The sequence below is a fragment of the Paramormyrops kingsleyae genome, chromosome 19 (assembly GCF_048594095.1).
Source record: "Paramormyrops kingsleyae isolate MSU_618 chromosome 19, PKINGS_0.4, whole genome shotgun sequence".
Lineage (NCBI taxonomy): Eukaryota > Metazoa > Chordata > Actinopteri > Osteoglossiformes > Mormyridae > Paramormyrops > Paramormyrops kingsleyae.
In genome coordinates this window covers 17,816,156-17,836,450 of record NC_132815.1, presented here as the reverse complement: position 1 = coordinate 17,836,450, position 20,295 = coordinate 17,816,156, and the positions used below count along the sequence as shown (strand labels likewise).

The 20,295-nt window shown below is 41.3% G+C and overlaps 1 long non-coding RNA gene across 1 annotated transcript; it reads left to right on the top strand.

The window, feature by feature from the left end:
* Window positions 1-2,388: 2,388 nt before the first annotated feature.
* On the top strand, window positions 2,389-12,615 carry LOC111850945 (uncharacterized). Its single transcript, XR_002839906.1, has 3 exons — window positions 2,389-2,531; window positions 10,508-10,631; window positions 12,229-12,615. It is a non-coding gene; the product is annotated as an uncharacterized lncRNA (long non-coding RNA).
* The last annotated feature ends 7,680 nt before the right edge of the window (window positions 12,616-20,295 follow it).

The following is a 20,295-nucleotide window of genomic DNA, read 5'->3' as shown; positions in this document are numbered from 1 at the left end:
TCTCTGTGTTTCCCTCTGCTCCTGTGATGCCTGGGTCCGCCCGGTGCCACACTATGATCTTTTCTGCTTATAAAATGAAGCCCGACTTCCGACCAGTCAGTCGGAACCGATCGCAGTTGTAAGCTGATGATGACCTGTATTATGTTTCCCTCTTTGCAAAGACGGGTACTTTCAACTACCAGGTGTTTCTGATTGGTGTGTTTCGCTTGGTTACTCTGTGGGTGGATGTTAAAGGGTTTACAGATACTTTACAGCAAACAATATTTTAGGCACTTTCATTAAAATGCATAGAAGCGCTTTGGTTCTTGGGACGATTATCAAAATCTCTCTTTTTTTGTTGCAACCTTTCTAATTTTCACAAAGAAATTATGAGGTACTCTTAGTTTACACCAAATAAAGACACTTTTTTTAAACCTTATTGTGATTTGACAGTACATAATTAAAAAATACAGATTTTCATCTTTCTTTTAACATGTGTCATATATTTTTTTATTAATTTGCTTTAAGAGTATCCTACAGCACAAGTATTAAGTATTACCAGATGAAACAGTTTCGAAGTAGTTTTCTACTTTTTCTCTGTAGCTTGTAGTATAGCTAACTACTATATTAAAATAATACCGTAGCTATAGCTTAGCTACTTTTAATCACAAGTAGCTGGTATCTTGAAAAGCTACCATTTATAAGTAGCTTCCCCATCACTCCATAAAATAATTTTAAAACTTTCACTTTTATTGCATGTTTCCTATAATAAACAATCACTTAGTGTGATGTTTATTTTTGATGCTGAAACTGATTTGAAACTGATTAACTAACCTAGAGTCAGAATTGGCAATTTGTATAATTTTACTCTCTCTTCAAACTAACTTTAAAAATTAGAGAAAATTAATATGTTGTAGTAATGAGTTCATGACAATGACCCATGCACTCCCCTTTGTGATAATTCTACATTAATATGGGAATTCAATGTATAAATATTTATGGTAATGAGTTCTAATATTAGGTATGAGTAATCAAAATTAATGGCAGAAAACTGTATGATTAATTAGTTTTGGTTTTTTTTTTATTGATTCCCAGCCATCTTATATGTGTGTGTGTGTGTGTGTGTGTGTGTGTGTGTGTGTGTGTGTGTGTGTGTGTGTGTGTGAGCGGGTATACCTTACCTTATGGGGCACAATGTCCCCACAACGTGATGAATAACTTGTTTTTTTTCCCCTTATGGGGACCAGTTTCCTGTTCCCCATAAGGGAAAATTCAATTTAATAAAAATCTGTGACTGACTGCAATGAAAAAACTTAAAATGCAAAAACTGATGTATTTTGCTTGGTTGCTTATGGTTATGGTTAGGGCTGCGTGTAGGTTAAGGTTGTCATAGTTAGCGTTAGCATTTTTTCCATAGAAATTAATGAGTGGTCCCATAAAGATATTTTTAGCCGATATGAGTGTGCGTGTGTGAGTGCCTGTGTGTGTGTGCAGGTATACCAAATGTCCCCACAATGTAATAAAAAGCTTATATTCTGACATTTTGAGGACCACCTTTTTGGTGTATATGAGAGAGAGAGAGAGAGAGAGAGAGAGAGATTTTCCAGGTCTTTCTGAATTGATAAGAGCACCGAGATAGCAGAGGACATATAATCAAAAGCATCTCATGAATAAGACCTGCCTGTACATCAAACAGGGCTGTCTTGATGGTGCAGTTTAGCTATGACGTCTCCTTAATCCTCACATTCCAGAGTTCTGTCCTCGCAACTCTAGGAACGTCAGTTGGACCGTCACCCACGGCTCTGGCTTCTCTCTTTCCAGGACCTCATTCTGAAAGTATTGACTTTAATGACACACTTTCCATTCCCCACTCAGATCCAGGGATAATTTCTCTGCTGTCAGTGCTCTTTGATGTGATGTGCATGGGATGTCGCTTTTCAATGGATGACGTGAAATGCTTCTGTTTCTCGTTTCATTGTTTTGTGCACTGCCCTGATTTAAATTGTATACAGTAAAATAAAAGATTGTTATCAATAACAAGAATGCTAGTTACATAATTGAGTTAATTGTTTTGAATATGCCTGAGTTAATGGACTATGTTCACTTTCTGTTTTCTAAGTTAGTATGTATATAATCACATATATAATTACTGTAGAGAAATCTTCTTTTAAATTATTATAGGGCCTTTTACATCCATCCATCCACCCATCTATCTCCTAACCACTCCTGGTCAGGCTCGTGCTGTAGTGAAGCCTTTTCCGTTACCCTTTCAGAAAGTGCCACAAATAAGTGAGGCTGTAACGGCAACGAGGTAGGAAATGCAGTTATCAGGTAATAGCCAACACCTGGCTCCACCAGCTCAGGCTGACACAAGTACGGAACATTCCCGACAGTCATGATGGTGGCTGGGCTGTTGCCTGGCACCCTGGTGCATGCCTGCCCACGGCCGTTCCAGAAACATGCCAATCAGTGGGCTTATTTTGTCATCACGACATCTCCCTCTGTGCAACAGCGAAAACAAACAGCTCTTCTAAGAAAGGTTGGAGCCGCAAGTAAGTCTGGCGCGAGACTTGGTTATGTTGTTTTTCCTGGTGGGGGGCTGACTTGGTGCCAGCTAAGTGATTAAGGCCATATGCCAGCAGGAGGTGCAGTTAACCAATGTATTAAAAGGTATTAGAAGGATGCTTCTTATAAGCATTAATAGCAGCTATTCCAAGGCTTATCCCTTTTAAATACACCTGGAAACAATTAACTACTGCAACAGAATGCAGTCTTCTGTGACAGATCTTAGGGACTTCAAAAAAGAGTGGGATTAATTACATGATATTAATTATGAATTTTTACTTTGGATTTAAACTTAAAATGTAATGTTTTTCAGGAGTTGAGTAAGACAAAGAAAGTACACAGCAAAGCTACTGGAACAATGGCGATGTTCGCTTTCATTTACCAGACGTTTTCCTATGGGAGTCAAAGAAGTTCTGCAATGGCTAGTAGTGTATTCAATAACTATTAGGGTGTACAATGGATAGTGTGAGATGCAGGTGCCTCAGGAAAAGAGGAAATTCCTCTGCGTTGACAAGTAAGAGGCCCAGCATCATATAATATACCTCATAACATTATTCTAGGTGCTTAATTTATATACATATATGTATAAATGTGTGTGTGTGTGTGGGTGGGTGTAGTTGGGGTACATTATTCGAAACACACAGATAATGCATTGTAAACAGATATTTTTTTCTACCCCGAGTTTCACATTATTATTTAGAGAAAGTGACATGATTGACATGTTTGTGTTTCTTCAAATCGATTCATATCATAGTGGACGGCCACAAGACACAAACGCCCGTTCCGTTTGAAACACAGGACTTTGGTTTCACTAACTAGTCATTCCATTTAATACGAATCATTAAAGAGATCGCTATATTCTGTTTAGCGACCCACCATCTAGCACACAACAGGCAGCGGGCTGAGCGCTGGCCAGTTGACACTCACCGGGGGAGGAGGTGTCATTCTCATCTGTTGCTTTCTTTCAAACCCATATACAAACCCATACCCTAAACCTATATCCTAAACGTATACCCTAAACCTAAACCTGTACATCACTTGTCACTTTTAGCTGTACTTGTTAATTCCTTCCTTTCCTGGGGGGGGGGGGGGTGGATTGCCAATGAATGTTAGGTTAGAAAATACAGTTTTATCAGGACTTCCAGTATAAACCTCACCCACTTCCGGTCTTCTATCTGAATACAGATACAGAGATACACACTGCCAGTCAAAAGTTTTTACACACCATGGGTTTTTACCACTTTTCAATTTATTTCATAAACTGCAGATTTTTTATTCTTGTTAAGCATTAGGAAGTTGAGTGAACAACTATAAAGGAAAATATAACATGGATATACAGGCAGGCAAAGAAAATGATGTTTAGATTATCCTCGTATTGGTGTAAAACTATGATATTATGCCTGTCAAAGTGTGTCCGCTTAGCCATTCACAACCTCCGCTAAAATCATCCCGTATTTGCAGCGACCGTCCAGTGCAGCCATGTATTTTTTGACTTGGCCACTATCACACCTCATACAGCTGGTCAATCTGTCACTGACTTTTTAAAACCAATTTATTTAATTATTTAATTGAGCTGTTGGTGAAATTTAACAAATTCATGGAACGGCTGAGGTGCCCCTGAGGAGAAGTTTGGGAACTGAAGCGCTGTTCATCTAGCCATCCAACTGACTTTTTAGAAAACAGATGAAATTATTACTAGTTTTTATTGTGTTACTCTTAATTTGCACATGTTCTAATCTTAAATTGTGTATTTTGTTCTAAGCCAAATTACACTTGCTACCCAGATAAACAGCTTTAAACATTTCTTTGGACTGCCTAAGACTTTTGCACAGTACTGTAGTTTGTAACAGTGCATGTCTGACATCTTATTAACTGGTTATGCGGTGAAGGCACAGTCAAATTCTAGGCTGTCCTTTACTTTAAATCCACTTGTTAACTGTTTCCTCCCATGAAACTCAGTAGCACTTAGTATTCCTTGTGGTAAGAATGCCTCAAATTTACTCGGCTGTTATAACTGCTAGAGGAGGTTACTTTATTTCAAAGATTTGACACTTTCTTGCTAATAAAAGTACTAAAATGGTGAACATACTGTACATTTCTTTGTTAGCATAGAAAACTGAGTATATTTTTTGTGAATGTTAAGTAATATGCAAATGTAGAAAATCTCATCGTGTGCAGAAACTTTTGATTGGTAGTGTAGATGATTTTGTTGGGTAGACAGATACAGGTAGAGATAATGACATCACTGTGCAGCTCTAATTTGTGCCTTTAAGCCAAGAATGGTGCGTGATTATGAGATGAGTGTAATAGGCTGGTTGTCTCAAAGGCAGTGGAGTCCTATCCCTAATGTGCACTGTGCTGATTGATTGCTAAATACTCCGCTTGGATGTTTTTCCATTTCCCCGAGTAAACTTGCCCAGGTCCCGCTGCCAGGCCGCATTCCCTTGTTTGTTCTGCCCGGCGCCAACAACATTTCCTTCTCTCATTACAACATTCATTTCTTTGTGTTTCCCCGCTGCTTTTCGGGATAACCCAGCGCTTGGCCCATTCCTGTGGCCCAGAAATCCCCGCTCCCAAATCCTTCCTATCCCATGATGCACGGCTGCCTCTGCTGTCCTGACCAGAGCAATTGTCAGAGCAGTAGAAAAAGCAGGAGCAATGTCCATTGTTAAAGAAATGCTACTGAAATTATTAGTTAAAAATGATGCTTTGAGAGAAAATCCATGGCAGCTTATATATTATACACACCAAGTATGGATTTAGAAACACACATGACATGGCTGGTCCTTTTGTTTACCTTTTAATATAATGGTCTACATTCCATTCCAGTAGAAAGAGATGCTAAAACTAGATTTAACAGTAAAGTCAAGTAGCAAACAACCATTGCTCTCAATGATCTTGTCTTTACTTTTGTAATTTCTGCCACAGAATTTCAACATTAAATAGCATGAGAATTATACTCTGAGGCTTCATAGCATCTTCTGTGCTGGGTAGCGAAGTCTGAAAGAGTGTGACAGAAAAATGGAGCTGGTCTACTGGAAATATCTAAAGAAAAACTACGAAAAGATAAGTTTTCAGTTCCCTGGTCATATGTACATCCCCATAAAGTATATTTTGATACATCCAATGTGTTGAAGGATAAAAGTATTCCTTACTGTAAAGTTGATGTTTCAGTCCTGTGTGGTTGAAATGTCACCCAGTAAGCATTTGATCATTAGAGAGACGATCAATTGTTTGATAACTAACTGAAGTCTATGAAAAATGGTCTTCATCTATAGTCTGGTGCTATAAAATTGCCTCAATTTAGCTTTCAGAGCTTTTCCCGACGATTTGTCTTGCTTTTCACTCGTTTGAGTGCAGTGTCTTGTTTCACAGGAGAAATTTACGGGTAATGAAAGGAGGAATTCATTGGATTTCTGCCCTAACCAATTCGTGGTAAGTAAGAAAAAGTGACCACCTGCCTGGTCACGGGGTGCACAGGTGTTCCCAAATAACACCAGGCTCCATCCAAGACTCTTCCCCTCACTGCTCATCATCCAGCCTCCCCCTTTTTTCAGGAGTTTGCTATATGTCGAGAGCTCATAGCCTGTCATTTTCGTAGTGGTGTGATGCATGTCTCTCTGTCTGTTAAAAGTGTTTGCTGCAGGCAGGACAGCGAACAGAGTCCTGTGACACGGGGATGGGGGAGGTAATGAGGATCTGAGTGTGGGTGTGGAGGGATGGTTTAACGGAATGCTGGAGAGGAATATGAAATAGCCGTCTGAGCTTTAGTACATGGGAAACATGATCGGATCAGAAGTAGTGACAGGAGGATCTGCAATGGGGTGTAAAATCAAGCACCCAGGCCTGGGGGTGTTTTGTAGGGACTGAGAGACAAAACAGAGGCCAGTTTGTTATACTGGAAATAAGCCAAAGTGAATTTACATTTACTCATTTAGCAGATACCTTTGTCCAATGTGATGTATAAGCGTGGCAGGTGGTATAGCACAAGCACACAGCTACCAAGAAGTCCATGCACTAGGTACAAGTGCAGCTAGGTTGAGCTTCCAATGAACAGCCAGCATCAATGGGTTCACCTCCTAACTTTACCTTAGCCTGTAATTTTTATCCACTTTTTCTCTCTAATAATCTGACCTGCCACATTTCTCTTGGTAGATATAAAAATGCTGTGTTTCATCTGGGTGGGCTTAGGAAAGTGTGGAAGTTTGAAGGCCAAACTGTATCTGAGTGGGCTTTTGTTCTCCTAATCAACTAAATTTCACAGACATCGCATGTGACAGCTACAAGTTCTTGATACAAAGTAAGACGAGAATGTAACAGGGAGTTGATGTAATTACTATCTGAATAACTCCTTTCTTTTTCTAGTGTATACCATATTCCTACATCTCTTTCCTTGAACAAGCAGTGTAATTTGCCTAGGGTGAAAGGGACTATATCATTGTTAAAGTTTTGCTCAACAAAAGCTGGGAGACATCTTCTTGTGCACAATTAAATTTCACATTGCTTGATACAGTAAACATAGTGAACACCATGTTTTCTTCACCTATAAAAAATGAACAGAAAAACAAAAAGAGGGACATTGCATCGCTTACAGGGTTATTTCAAAGCTGCAAGCCAAGCTGTTTTAATCAGAACTTTAGATTTTGAAAATTATGTTGACTTTCTTCCTACTCTTATACTTTTTTTTCCAAGCTATGTTCAGCATAATGTTACAAAATATTTACATAACAGAAACACAAATTGAATTTGTTATACGGAGCTTTGGTGGGTTCAGAGAATCATCTCTTTCATATTGCTTTTTCTGAGTCACTGTCCTTTTAGTTAACTTTTCTTGCACAGTTTTCATTATAAATGTCTGAAATCAGCATGTGCACAGGGAAGCAAAATATTAGCTTGCTTTGAGGGACAATAAATGTAAATAAAACACTATCTTGGCCAAAACAGTAGCAGAACCATTTTTAATCGAAAACTACAATTCTTTTCATATTTTTGCTTCAGTCATGAAGTTTTTTTCTTCTATTTTTCAGCATGAAAATAAATAAATGTTTGCGATAACAAATCACTGCTTTGCTAAGTTTGAAAGCAGCTGTAATATCTGAATAAACTAGGAGCTTTGAAAAACTATTTAATTGCAATATGTATTGTATGACACCAGTATAGTATATATAGATATACAAGGAAAGTGATAGGGTAAGGTAAGAATGTACTAAATAAATATTCTTCCTTTTTCATATTCTGCTCCTGCTATATGTGCAGAGTTTGCATATTTTCCATGTTTGACGAAGTCTTCCTTCAGGTACTCCAGTTTTATATACAGTATATAGTTATATGGTTAGACAAATCTGCATCTCTAAATTGATCTGTGTGTGTGTGTGTGTGTGTGTGTGTGGGTGTGTGTGTGTGTGTGTGCAGTGGATTGCATCCTCTTCAGTGTGTAACCCTGCCTCGTACCCTGTGCTGTCTGGGAAAGACTCCAGGCAAACAAAAAACATTCAAGCAAGTGTTAGTTTGTTGTCACATTCATAAAAGCACTTTTGAAAATGTGTAAGGTTACGGCCAAAAACAATTTTGGTTTCCAGACTACTTGCACACTTTTCTGAAGCAGCTCAAACTTTCTTAAAGGTTTACTGTGATGACACAAACTTCCAAGCCCAGCACACGACCAATAAACTTTATAAGCTCAACCAATATTATCAAAATTGTCAATATCATGCATTATAAAAATAACACAGGATTTACATTGTTAATAAACCAAAAAACTAACCAAAGCATTTTAACTTCATTTACTCCACTTTATTGTGGTTTCAAAATCATTTTGGGTTAATAGAATCAGCACTATTTCCAGTAGAATTTAGAGGTACCATTTGCTGGTCATAATTTCTGATCTTTAGCATGCATTCTCATCTATGATAAAAACATATTCTTTCCAGTGACAGTGGGCCAGAGATTCTCAGTCCTTTTTCTGGTGCCCCCAACCCAAGCCAGAACGTTTTCATTCCAGCCCTACCCTAATGGGTACCAATATGGTCCTTAATAGGCTAATAATCCGTGTAGCAGGTTGAAAGCAGCATGGGTTGGAATGAAAACATTCTGGCAAGGGGGGCACCAGGAACAGGACTGAAAACCACTGCAGTAAACAGATAGAGATGTAAACACTCAATAAATTGTCACTGTAGGGCCACTGCATAGAGTCATTTCAGCACTGCAGAGAAGTGGCTTTAGTTCTTGCTGGCAGCTTGATGTTCTCCTTATTTTTGCATTCGTTTCCTCTGAACACTCCTGAATACTTTCTCCTGCAATCCAAAAACAAGTAGTTATTGTATATTTTATATTTGATATTGTTCTCATGGTGTCTGTCCTGTCCAGAGTGCCCTCTAACTCGTGCTGCCTTGGCTAGCCTTCAAGCAGCCCGTGATGCTGTATTGGAAAAGTGGTTATGGGGGATGACTGGATGGATGGATTTTATGGAGGTAGAAATCAATACACACTTCTCCAAACAGGACCTTTGCCAGAGTGGCTAATGGAGAGCACAGGGACTGCTGCAGGTGGCCGTTCAGGTTGTGGGATGGTGACAACAGAAGAAAAAATGGGAATGGATATAGCAGAAATACAATTTAACATGATCAATCCCCCCCCCCCAAAAAAAAAAGGCTGGTCTGAAACTCAGTCCCACTCCAGCCCTGAAAAGACCTTAAACTTTGCTTGGTATCAGACTGATTCTGATAGGGTGTGTCCACAGAATTGTACCAACATTATCGATCATAAGAATGACGAATCGCAGGATCGCATCATGGGATAGTTGATTGGCCGCGACTGTCACACACTTTGCAGGGTCTGAACAGCCTCAGGCCACATCAAGAGATGTGTTCCGTTATGTTTGTAATGTTCAGACATCCTCAGCCTGTCCTCTCCCATGTCGCTGACCGTTTACTGAAGAGCCACTAGAATAATGCGACCGTTTGAAAGGAGCGTCGCAGGAATGGAGACCTATAGCTCTGTTCAGTGTGCTGTCTCCTGTCTTGCACGGTGTTGCATCACCGCCCTTCTACGCATTTACACGTCGACAGTTTTCATCAGTGGCCATTATTATGATTTAGAAAACACAGAGCATCTGCTGGAGCTGGAATTCTGTTTATCTATTTTAGATACAGCAACATGTCGAAATAGCTGAGCACTTTATCTACCTGTTCATTTATAAATGAAGCGCTTAAGGTTATATCAAATATGATGGTACGTTAGGTATGTCCTTGATTATGCATACTTGTATTTTGTAATAGCTTTCTTTTCTTGGCTTTTTGAGGCAAACCTAATGTCATCATACATTTATTAATTGAGGAAATTAAACCCTTTATCTACAGCACTGTGAAACGTCTTTGGGTCCCATCTGTTTCTCAGCCTGGTATGCTGCGCCGAATGTTTGCAGATCTTAAACCAAAACCAAATATTACATTAATGGGAACTTGACTGAACAAATAACAGAACAGTTTTACTAATGTGATTTAATTAATAATAGATATTACATGGCATCCAGTGGCTTTATTTGAAAAATTCCCCCCAACCCCACTACCCCGAACGTGTCCTGTAGCAGCATCTAGCAGTGGCACTGTGATGTGTGTGGTTTTATATGCATGAGCTGCTTGTCTCAGGTCTTGCCACAACATCTCAGTAGAGCGTAAACCTTTACCAGTAGATTGTAAAACTTACTTTTTCATTTCTTTAAGCACTCTGATGTTGTCTTCTTGCGCTGTATTCTGGATCACTGTCTTGTGCCAGGACTCAACTGCTCATGGGCTTGATATCCTCCTGTGGAATTTTCTCTAGGTCAGAACTGATACTTCCATCAATGATGGCACCCAGGTCCTGATGAAGCAGATCTTCCACAGAGCGTGACACTGCCACACAACACCATACTTTGCCTGCTGCTATGAACTTCAAGCATCCTATTTGGCTTTTTTTTCCCCAGACACTACGGGCTGAAGAGAAAATGCTTCTTGTCTTTCCAGACTGTTAAAGAACATGGTTCCAGTTCCCCTTAGCCTGCTTCAGAGGATTAATACAGTTTTGATGAGCTGTGTCTCTCTGAATGTGTAAGTATCCTCTAGGGTTTTGTCCTGGTTCAGCAATCCAATGTGCCCAGATTTACAGCTATGCTATTTTAAAGCAGTAATTTTTTTTTTTTTTTTTTTTTTAATGCCCACCACCACCCCCCCTCTTCGGAGGACAACTTTATTTTACATTACATTTTAAAGCAGTAATATATATAGTGGCTGAAATAATCATTCAGAAATGAAGTGACTCCAAGATTAATATAATTTTGCAAAAAACTTATTATAAATCTGCTTGTAATGGAGTGAAATCAACCTGCAAATAGCATATTGGAGTACTTGATAACATGTGCAAGCAAAAATCCAGATGATCACCACAGAAAAGACTGTATTATAAAACCATTCACAACATGCGTTCTATATTTTCATTCATCGTCTAAACCACATGTCTCTGGGGTCTGGAGCTTATCCTGGAAACAACAGGCACAAAGCAGGGAATATCCCAGGACAGGGTACCAGCCCATCACAGGGCACACACCCACTGATACCCGCTGATACCCGCTGATACCCGCTGACACCCACTGATACCCGCTGACACCCACTGACACCCGCTGACACCCACTGACACCCGCTGACACCCACTGACACCCACTGATACCTGCGGACAATTTTGGCAACTACAGTTTTCTGTCGCATGTTTGTAGACTGTGGGGGGAAATTGGAGAACCTAGAGGAAACCCCAAGATGACATATATATATATATATATATATAGTACGTTTTAAATTACTTTTTTAATTGCAAACAGTGGAAAAAAAACTTTTACCCAGAATTCAGTTTACTGCATGGCCATCAAAACTGTGACCTACCTTTTCCAGATAGACCCTCAGCTACACGTCACCCTTATCCTTTTTTTGCAACACGAGTCTTTCTGTGAAACTGAAAGACATTTAGCTGGTCCGTGTGCGCAGCCCCGGGTCCTCGGCCCCCACCGCGGCCCGCCTTTGTGTTTCCGAAATCACAGACCACCGCTCGGGCGATAAATGGCGCGATTCTGAGTCACGCTTCAATCCAGCCCGTGATTCTCAGGCGCCAGTCATCTGCGGCGGATGAGAGCTGCGTTCACAATGGATCAAAATAGAATAAAGGAAACCACTGCGGACAATTATACGAATGGCCGTGAATGGGGATGGTGGTGACGGTGATGATGATTGCTGTTTCTGCCGTGCAATTTAGCGGATGGCAAATAGCTACATTTCAAAAGAGATCCAGAAGGTAGAGAATATACTTAAAATACTGAAGATGCATCACTATACCTGCTTAAATAATAAGAAATGTAAAGCTCCTCTGTACAATTCAGCTTGAAATAAGTGTACAAATGATGTATTCTTTAGCTGCCCTTGGCTGTCCGAAGGAGGCAAATTGCACCTTACATATTTTTAATTGCTATTTTTTTCAATGGTATGTAACAGACAGGTTTGATTAGTGTCTCCTACAGCCAGACACTGTATTCTGCCACGTTCTCTGTTTCATGTCCCATTGCATCAGTCTCTTACCGCCAGCTTTCATCGAACAACCGCAGAGCAAAGCTTGTGATGTTTCTTTTTGCTTCTCTCTTTTCTTTTTTCTTTTTTTTTTAAGAGTACAATTGCCTACTGAAGCTGCTGACAGCACAAAACTTCATCTGCTGGTAGAAAGTGGAGACAAAATATTTCGTACTTAACCTGGGAAAACAAAGAGGAACCACAATATTCTGCAAAGGCTGTGAATTACCTACTAACAAATCAGTTATGGACATAATCTCAATGACAAATAACAGTAATCATTAAAAGTTTGTTTCATATAATGGCTGATATGTTATTAATGATTAACATAATTCCTGGAAGCAGGCATTATTAATAACTGCTAATTTCTCAAGTTTTTTGGAAAATACATGTTAACAGTTCTTCAATTTTATTTTTTCACATTTACATTATTTCTAATGCATGTCAGTGGCCAGTGGAATCAATTGAAACTTGTTCTTCATGGATACAGACACTTTTTAAAATGTTCAATGTAAATGTTTAATCTGTACATGTAGTATAAATAAACAATAAATACATGTATAATAAGCAGTTTTGAAAAGGTGGTTGCATTTTGTATACTAAATAATAATTGATATGGTATTAATCCCAATGGGGTAATTGTCTTTATGCCTCCTTCAACTTGCTCATTGTAGAGTAAGCTGTCTGTGAAGGGCAGCTACCTGTAGCAGCACCCAGGGGGCTGGGTGTTAAGGGCCTTGCTCAAGGAGCAGAAGATGCGCTGAGGCTGGGTTTGAACCAGTAACCTTCTGATTACAAGCACACGGCTTAACCCACTGAGCCACACACTCCATGCGCATCCATTATGTCAGTGCTCTCATTGTGCCGCTTTATACAGCTAGATAGCTGCACTACTGATGTCATTTTCAGCAGCACTCTTTAGTCATAAGTGTGGCTCCTCAACCGCTACGCCACCGGCTTAAACTGCACGATACAGCTGACATTTATCTTGTCGGCTGTCCGACAATCACTTCATAGGACACATGTTTGAAGACTAATGTGCTAAAAATTGGTAGATAACAAGACCAGATTTGGATTAAAAATCTGTTTGCATCCCGATGGTGATAAATGATGTAGCTGGCTGAAGAGTTCACGGAAGATGTAGACTGGTTATAAATGTCACTTTCAAAATAGTTCTGGGGGTACGTCAGAGACAGCCTGACTATAGAAGGTCCTCATACATAACATGATGTTACCTTCAGCCGAGCTACAGCAGCGTGACCCAACAGAAGAAGGTCCTCCGGATCTGATTTTGTGCTACTGCCGAGGTTTGCTGGCATTTTAGGACCCCTTCTTATCCTTATCGTAATTTTTTGGTTAGTTTTGTTTTGCTCAGGCTGTTCTTTTACGTGATCCGTAGAATACCTGTAAAGCTGAGTGACCGGAGAACGTTTATTATTTTATTATTATCGTCCCTTAGAGGCCAGAGAGGAAACTCGTTGTCTAAAAACAAGAAATCCAAGCAGTTTTGTACTGACAACACCGTACGGAGTCAGCCATCGTTGAATAAAAACACATATTATTTTTACTTTCTTAGGAAAGCAGCAGAATCCTGCATGCACTGTGCTCTCCAGGGCTTCCTATCAGTTGTATGTGAAATGAGGCAGGGTTTACGGGGAGGACGACCCACCCAGTACCAGCTACGCTCAGCTGCCTGAATACCTGTTCACCCACTACTCAAGACAGGCCTTTGTGTGATGAAAATGGCATTCATAAATAATGTATGCAATAATTTATTCCTCTTATGAAGGGAACAGTGATCCCCTGCCTTCTCTGTTGTGTGCCGGTTATTAGCTTTTGTCATCTTATCCTCAATTAATGAACTTGGGTGAGGAACCAGAAAGAAGGGAAGACCGATAGTGACAGCTGGAGCTGCCGATTCACCTCCCCCAATGCCGTTTCATCCCTTCTTCTATATCTCTGTTCCTATTTTATTTTTATTTTTTTACTTTATCCACTTCAAAACAGAGCAGCAGCCCAAGGTCATTCTCGCCTCTCTCCGCCTGTGGCTCTGTCCCCCAACATTGTGTCTAACCATAGCCATGTTTTTTTTCCCCCTCCCTGGAAGCGCAGAACGCCAGATAGCAACACGCTACCATTTTCCTTTGAATTCCTTTGTTTGCCCAGCAGGATGAACATTTACAGCCAGGGGGTTTAGCAAAAGCACGGCTCTCCACTGTAGCGGCCGGCTGTCCGTGTTTCACGGAAATACTACAGTCTGCACTCTGTAATGACGGCCCGCTGAAATCGGAGGAAATATTGACGTTCGTGATTAAATTCCGGGGTGCAGTGTCTTTAAACCTAGTCCCTGGGCACAGCACCAGAACAAATCTGCAGATAATAACCAGCATGCGTGTGCTGTGTTCAGCTCGGACAGACCACTGTAAGATCCATAGCATATATAACGGGAAGCAGGGAAGCAAGGACAGCTAAAATGTCAGGCTCACAGCTCTGGGAGGAGGACACAGGAAGTGTTATCTAACGTGACTAGTGTGGCACTGGGCAGTTTTATGCTCTTGTATCAGTGGTGTTGGGTAAGTCACTGTGGATTATGTCACTTAGCATTCCAGGCTAGCTAAGTGAACAGAAGGTAAATATGACAGTTTAGGGAGTCCAGTAGCCTCACCTGTTCACCGCTGAGGGGTAGAGCTAGCCGAGGAAGGGTGTCGGGTAGTAACTCCAGCACCCCCATCCAACCCAGCATGTGATGAGAGCCGTAGACTGCCCAGCACCTGAGTCTCGTCACCCTTGGCATTGGTGGATGGCATCAGCAGGAATGGACTCACATTATGCCTTTTATTACACTAACTGGAGGGGGGTTTGGTGTATCAGCGCCCCCTGGAGGCAGGCTGGCAGTGCAGCATTCCCTTCTTAGCAAAGGGGACCTTCTTAGAGCCACCAATTAGCCTTGTACCCACAAGCCATAGAAATGTCAGACGCTATACTGTGTTTATTTTTCCCAAGAAACCCGCACGACCGCCTTGCCAAGTATTTATGCAAATACTATATTTACATTTTCCACATACCTCCTGGGTGCGTTTTGTCCGGGGCATCTTGCAGACTGGTACACAGTACAGCAGGAATGGCATTAACAACAAAACCTTCCAACACAAGCACATAAATGTGAAACTGTTATGCTATACAGTTATTTTAATATAAATTCAATTTGGGTTTTTTAAATGCCACCCTTCTGTTAAATCTGCATAATCGCAGAAACAATTTGTACTAAAAAATACTGAGAATAAAGCAACTAATCTCTTTATTAGAAGGTATCATTTTCACGTGTAGATTTCTGTGAATCTACCAAACACATTTTGCCCATTGTTCCCTACTAAGCACCTCATTAAAAGGCAGCTGTCTCTGCTCGTGAAGTGGAAGAGGTAATCAACAATAAGGATTAGGTTCAAGTATTATTTGTTAGCCCAAGCAGGTAATTCAGTGTGTTTAATTACACCATTCATCTATCCCATAATGCATAGGGCACAAAGCAGGGGATGCACTGGACAGGACACAACACAACATAGAGATACCAGGTCATCTAGCCATATATTTGGACTGGGAGAGGAAGTACACCGAAACAAGCAAGGAAGTACAGAGTGATGGGGATTCAAACCTTCAACTTTGGAGGTGTGTCATTAAAATAACAACCACTGCGCTACCCAAAACTTATACAGGCACTAGTTATTTTGGGGGTATTTTAACTGCTATCGTAATTTTTGTTGTGGTGTTTAGCTTCTTGTAGACATATTTTTCTTCTCTCTCACAGTACGCGCTGACCTCTGAGGAGCAGAGTTCGTTTGGATCCGTCCCTGTCGATCATCCCAGAGGAGGTCATAAAACTTTGACAGAGCCACTGCGAGCGAAAGAGAAAATAAGCAAAGACTAAACGTTAAAATGACACTGGATTAGGATACTCAGCAAAGAAAGCAAGCTGCGTTATATTGGCTACGGTCACATTGTGTGATGGCAGGATGCAGAACTCTGACCGGAAATCACTGGCCATCTATCAAACCCAACCCTCACACAAAACAATCCAGTGAAACCAAGAGAACAAGGAAGCCAATCTAAGCAGGCACAGGTTTTTGATTGTTTTTGACATCATTTCATTAAGCAGACCTGGGACACTGTCAAACAAAAATAATATGACATGTCAGCACACAGTACAAAGATGCTGGTAATGAACATATCTCGTTTAGTTCATTTGGTCTGACCTCTTAATTAATCTGTCATTTACCTTGAGTACACCCTGGCACTTAAAAGTGAAGCACGCAAAACCAAAACAAAGATTTTTCTTTACCAGAATCCTCCAGCAGCAATTGACTAGCAGCTTACTCAAGTTTTTGTCATGAATGCGGTGTTACGATTTCCGGATGAAGAGGAGAAAGATAATCCACCATTTCTGATAGAAAATACGCAGAGGGGATTTCTATGTCTGCAAACATAATCAAATATTAACTCGGTGAGTAACACGACTTTGCATAATGACTGAAGTCACCACTCAGGCACCTGACCAGAGAGCATGGAGGGATTTATTTCGGGAAAATTGTTCCCAGAATTATAGTCAACCATGAAACACTGGAAAAGTCACCCTAGTTATTTAGCTATCAATTTAATATTTTGAAAGTTTACTTACTTTGAATGAATAATATATAAGAATAATAGTATGTAAGTACACCCTGGATAATGTTCCAGCCAATTACAGGGCACATACACACACACACACTACCATCAGTTTATCCAACTATCCATCCATCTTCAAGTGTCCTGGTCAGAGTCACAGGGTGGCCTGGCGCTTATCCACCCTGGACGGGATGCCAGTCCATCACAGGGCACGTGCACTGACACACAATCACACGCTGTGGGCAATATAGACACCAGCTGCACTAAGTGATTGTCTTTGGACTGCTGTAGGAGAGCCATGTGACATGGAGAGATCGTGCAGATGCCAGACACACAGAGTGAAGGGTAGTAACTCCCCCCAGGAAGATGTCAGTGGCTGAATGGGTATGAACAGCTCAGAGTTACGCAGAGATGAACACTACAAAGCACCACCTGTATCTCCTTCCTTAGTCTTCTCAGTGTATTAATATTTAACATCGTGTTGCTTGTCCTGAACCATTTTCTTATACAACGCTATGTGTCACGGGCTGGGTGTTACATAACGTGCCCAAGGCAGGACAATGACAGGCATCCTTAAGCGTACGCTCATTCCCTATCAAGAAGTGCATTGCTATCTGAGCAGTGTTTATTTGTGCTTTAAGGCAATGTCGACGGAGCTGCCAGACGTGCAGCACATTTTTATGTTCCGTGTCACTTACCGATAAGAGCTGTCGATTGTTGTCAGCTTGGATATATCAGAATGAGAGGCTGTTGTCCTCTGTGACGACATGCTGTGAGATGGGCGTATAAGCAAGGAGTACCTCATATGGGTGCAGAACGGGGGCAGGGATGGGGGTCTCAGGGTCTGCTGGGCTTTTGAAGGGTCGATGGGAGTTTTACTTAAAATGTTCTGAGAGCAGTAGGTAACCAGTCAGATTCCAATCGTCCAAGCAACTAGAGGGGGTGGGACCAACCAATCGCATGTCTTCAATCTGACTGGTTATCTCTCTGAACCAATCATTTTGCATTTTGCCCTCAGAACATTTTTGTGTAAAGAAATGTAAAACTCCCATGAGCTTTGGAAGGCCTCCTAAAACAGGGGTCTTCAACCCAGGATCAATGGGACACATATATCGCCCGTCTGATATCTGGGTTTGATTGAACTGTTATTTATTTATTTACTTATTGTGAAATAAGAGATAGCAGTGAAAGAACTTGAAGCAAACTACATATAAAACAAGAACAGAGATGAAAATTAGAAAGCTATTCTGATGCAATTACTAAAAATGACAGAGAGAAGTCAGTTGGCAGTCATCCATGTAATCTGAGAGATGAATGTCCTGCTCCAGTCCAGCAAAGCTGTTAATTAGTCATTGCTTTTGCTTTGATTGCATAGAGTAAATCATGTTAGACCAAACATGTTAGTTGTCGACTGAGGTTTAATAGTAATCGTAATTGCACTAAAACAAGCCAATGGCTTAATTCGAATGGCCTCAAATGGTCCAGAAAGGGGTATTTCAGGCTGTAGTATAAAACTGGGCCCCTCTCCGTTGTACATCCTGACAGTTTTTCTGGACATCTGAAGAGAGCACAGTCCGGCAGTCAATTTCATCTCAGTTTCCAGATTAGAAGCCAAAATAGACCAGGTGTTCCCATTGTAAGTCTGATGTCTGGGCATAATTTCATTTATGAATATTCATTGTTGCCTCCATGATTGACAGGCTATAACCCAACCCAAACTGTAATTTGCCTATTGAAATTAATCCCATTCTTCACATCTTGCAAGGACATACAGGGCTTCAGAACATGCCTGGAAGAGTATCCAGGGTTTCCAGCTACAACTATGATGAAATAACACATGATCTTTCATGTGTGGTTTGAATCTTGCCTCAGGCTGCATGTGTGTGTGTGTGTGTGTGTGTGTGTTCTTCCTATGTTTCCGTGAATTTCCTTTGGCCGTTTCCTCCCACAGTTCAAAGACACATGCATCAGGTTCTGCTGGTCTGGCCCTGAATGCTCTCTGATTGGCTCCCAGCTCAGTGTCACCCTGCATTAGATGGATGGATGGATTTTATGACATAGTACATATGACATGGGAAAAGTCACATTTTTCAGGCTTCAGCTATTTTCTTCAGCTGATGAACAAATCTTTTAATTAAAATTCTTAAACACCCTCATTTATTAACGTGTTTTTTTTTTGTTTTTTTTTAACCCCTGTCGTGTCCGGCAGTTTACCAAGCAGGATGTTAGTCTGGGTGCTTTATTGTACCAACACTTTTATTCTGCCAAGTGGAGCTTCGGATTAAGCTCCTCTTGTTACTTGAGGTATACTCTTTATTCACCATTTTACATTATTGCGCTATTAAGCCGGAGCCGACAGGGAAAGTTAACCGAAATAGGAGAGATAAAGAGAGGAAGAGAGGAGGGAGAGAAAGAAGAGAGGGGAAAAAGAGAGAAAGAAAAGAGAAAAAAAAAGGAAAAGTTGACGGTCAGATGGAGAGAGAAAAACAGGGAAAGAAAAATAATACATGACAACTTAAGAAGAAGTAGAGCGAAAGGAAAGAGTAACAAAAGGACAGCTTCTGCATCTTAGTGCTGGACATTGTATCATCACACCAGCTGCTGTATCTGAAAAACAAGATCCAGGTGCACAAACAAAAAGTATACAGAGAAAGAAACCAGTGGTACCATTATGACTGAGAATAAGCTTGTGCCAGTATCTGCTTCTGGAATTAAATACATTAATACCAAAGAAAAACATACAGAAGCAGACCAACAGGAACACAGTCTGGATATCGCCGCACCAGTATCTGCATCTGAGAAGAAAGGATGGAGGCCACACACACACACACACACACACACACACACTCACACTCACACAAACACACTGAGACAAGAAGGAGAAAAATAGGGATAACATAGGGCAAGAAGGCCCTGAGCTATCTTGTATGTGTGTGTGTATGTTTGTGTGCTGTGAGTGTATGTATGAGTGTGTGTGTGTGTGTGTGCTGTGAGTGTATGTATGAGTGTGTGTGCGTGTGTGTGCTGTGAGTGTATGTATGAGTGTGTGTATGTTTGTGTGCTGTGAGTGTATGTATGAGTGTGCAGGTTAACATGGAATGATTCCCAATGAGTGTGCAAGGCCACAACCATGCCGCCCCGGGGCCCCCAGACGGCCAGGAGAGCCCCGAGTGATCATGGACCCAGCCGCCCCACAGCGGCCAGGCACCCGGGCCCCCCGCCACCGGAGGACCGCGCGTCCGCCCAAAGAGGCAGAGGGGGGAGGTACCGGGCGCCCCCCACCGGCGAGCACGATCCAGGAGCCCAATGGCCACAGGCGGCAGCGCGCCAGTTCCCCCCCGGGGGCCGGCCGCACAGGCACGGGTAGGGGCCCCACCAGCCCCGGGGAGACTTGCACCCCCCCAAGAACCCCCTAACGTCGTTGTTAGTAGAGTAAAGACCAGTGTGTGTCTATGTGGCTGTGTAATCTCCTGACAGTGACTGTGTAATGCATAATCACCATAAA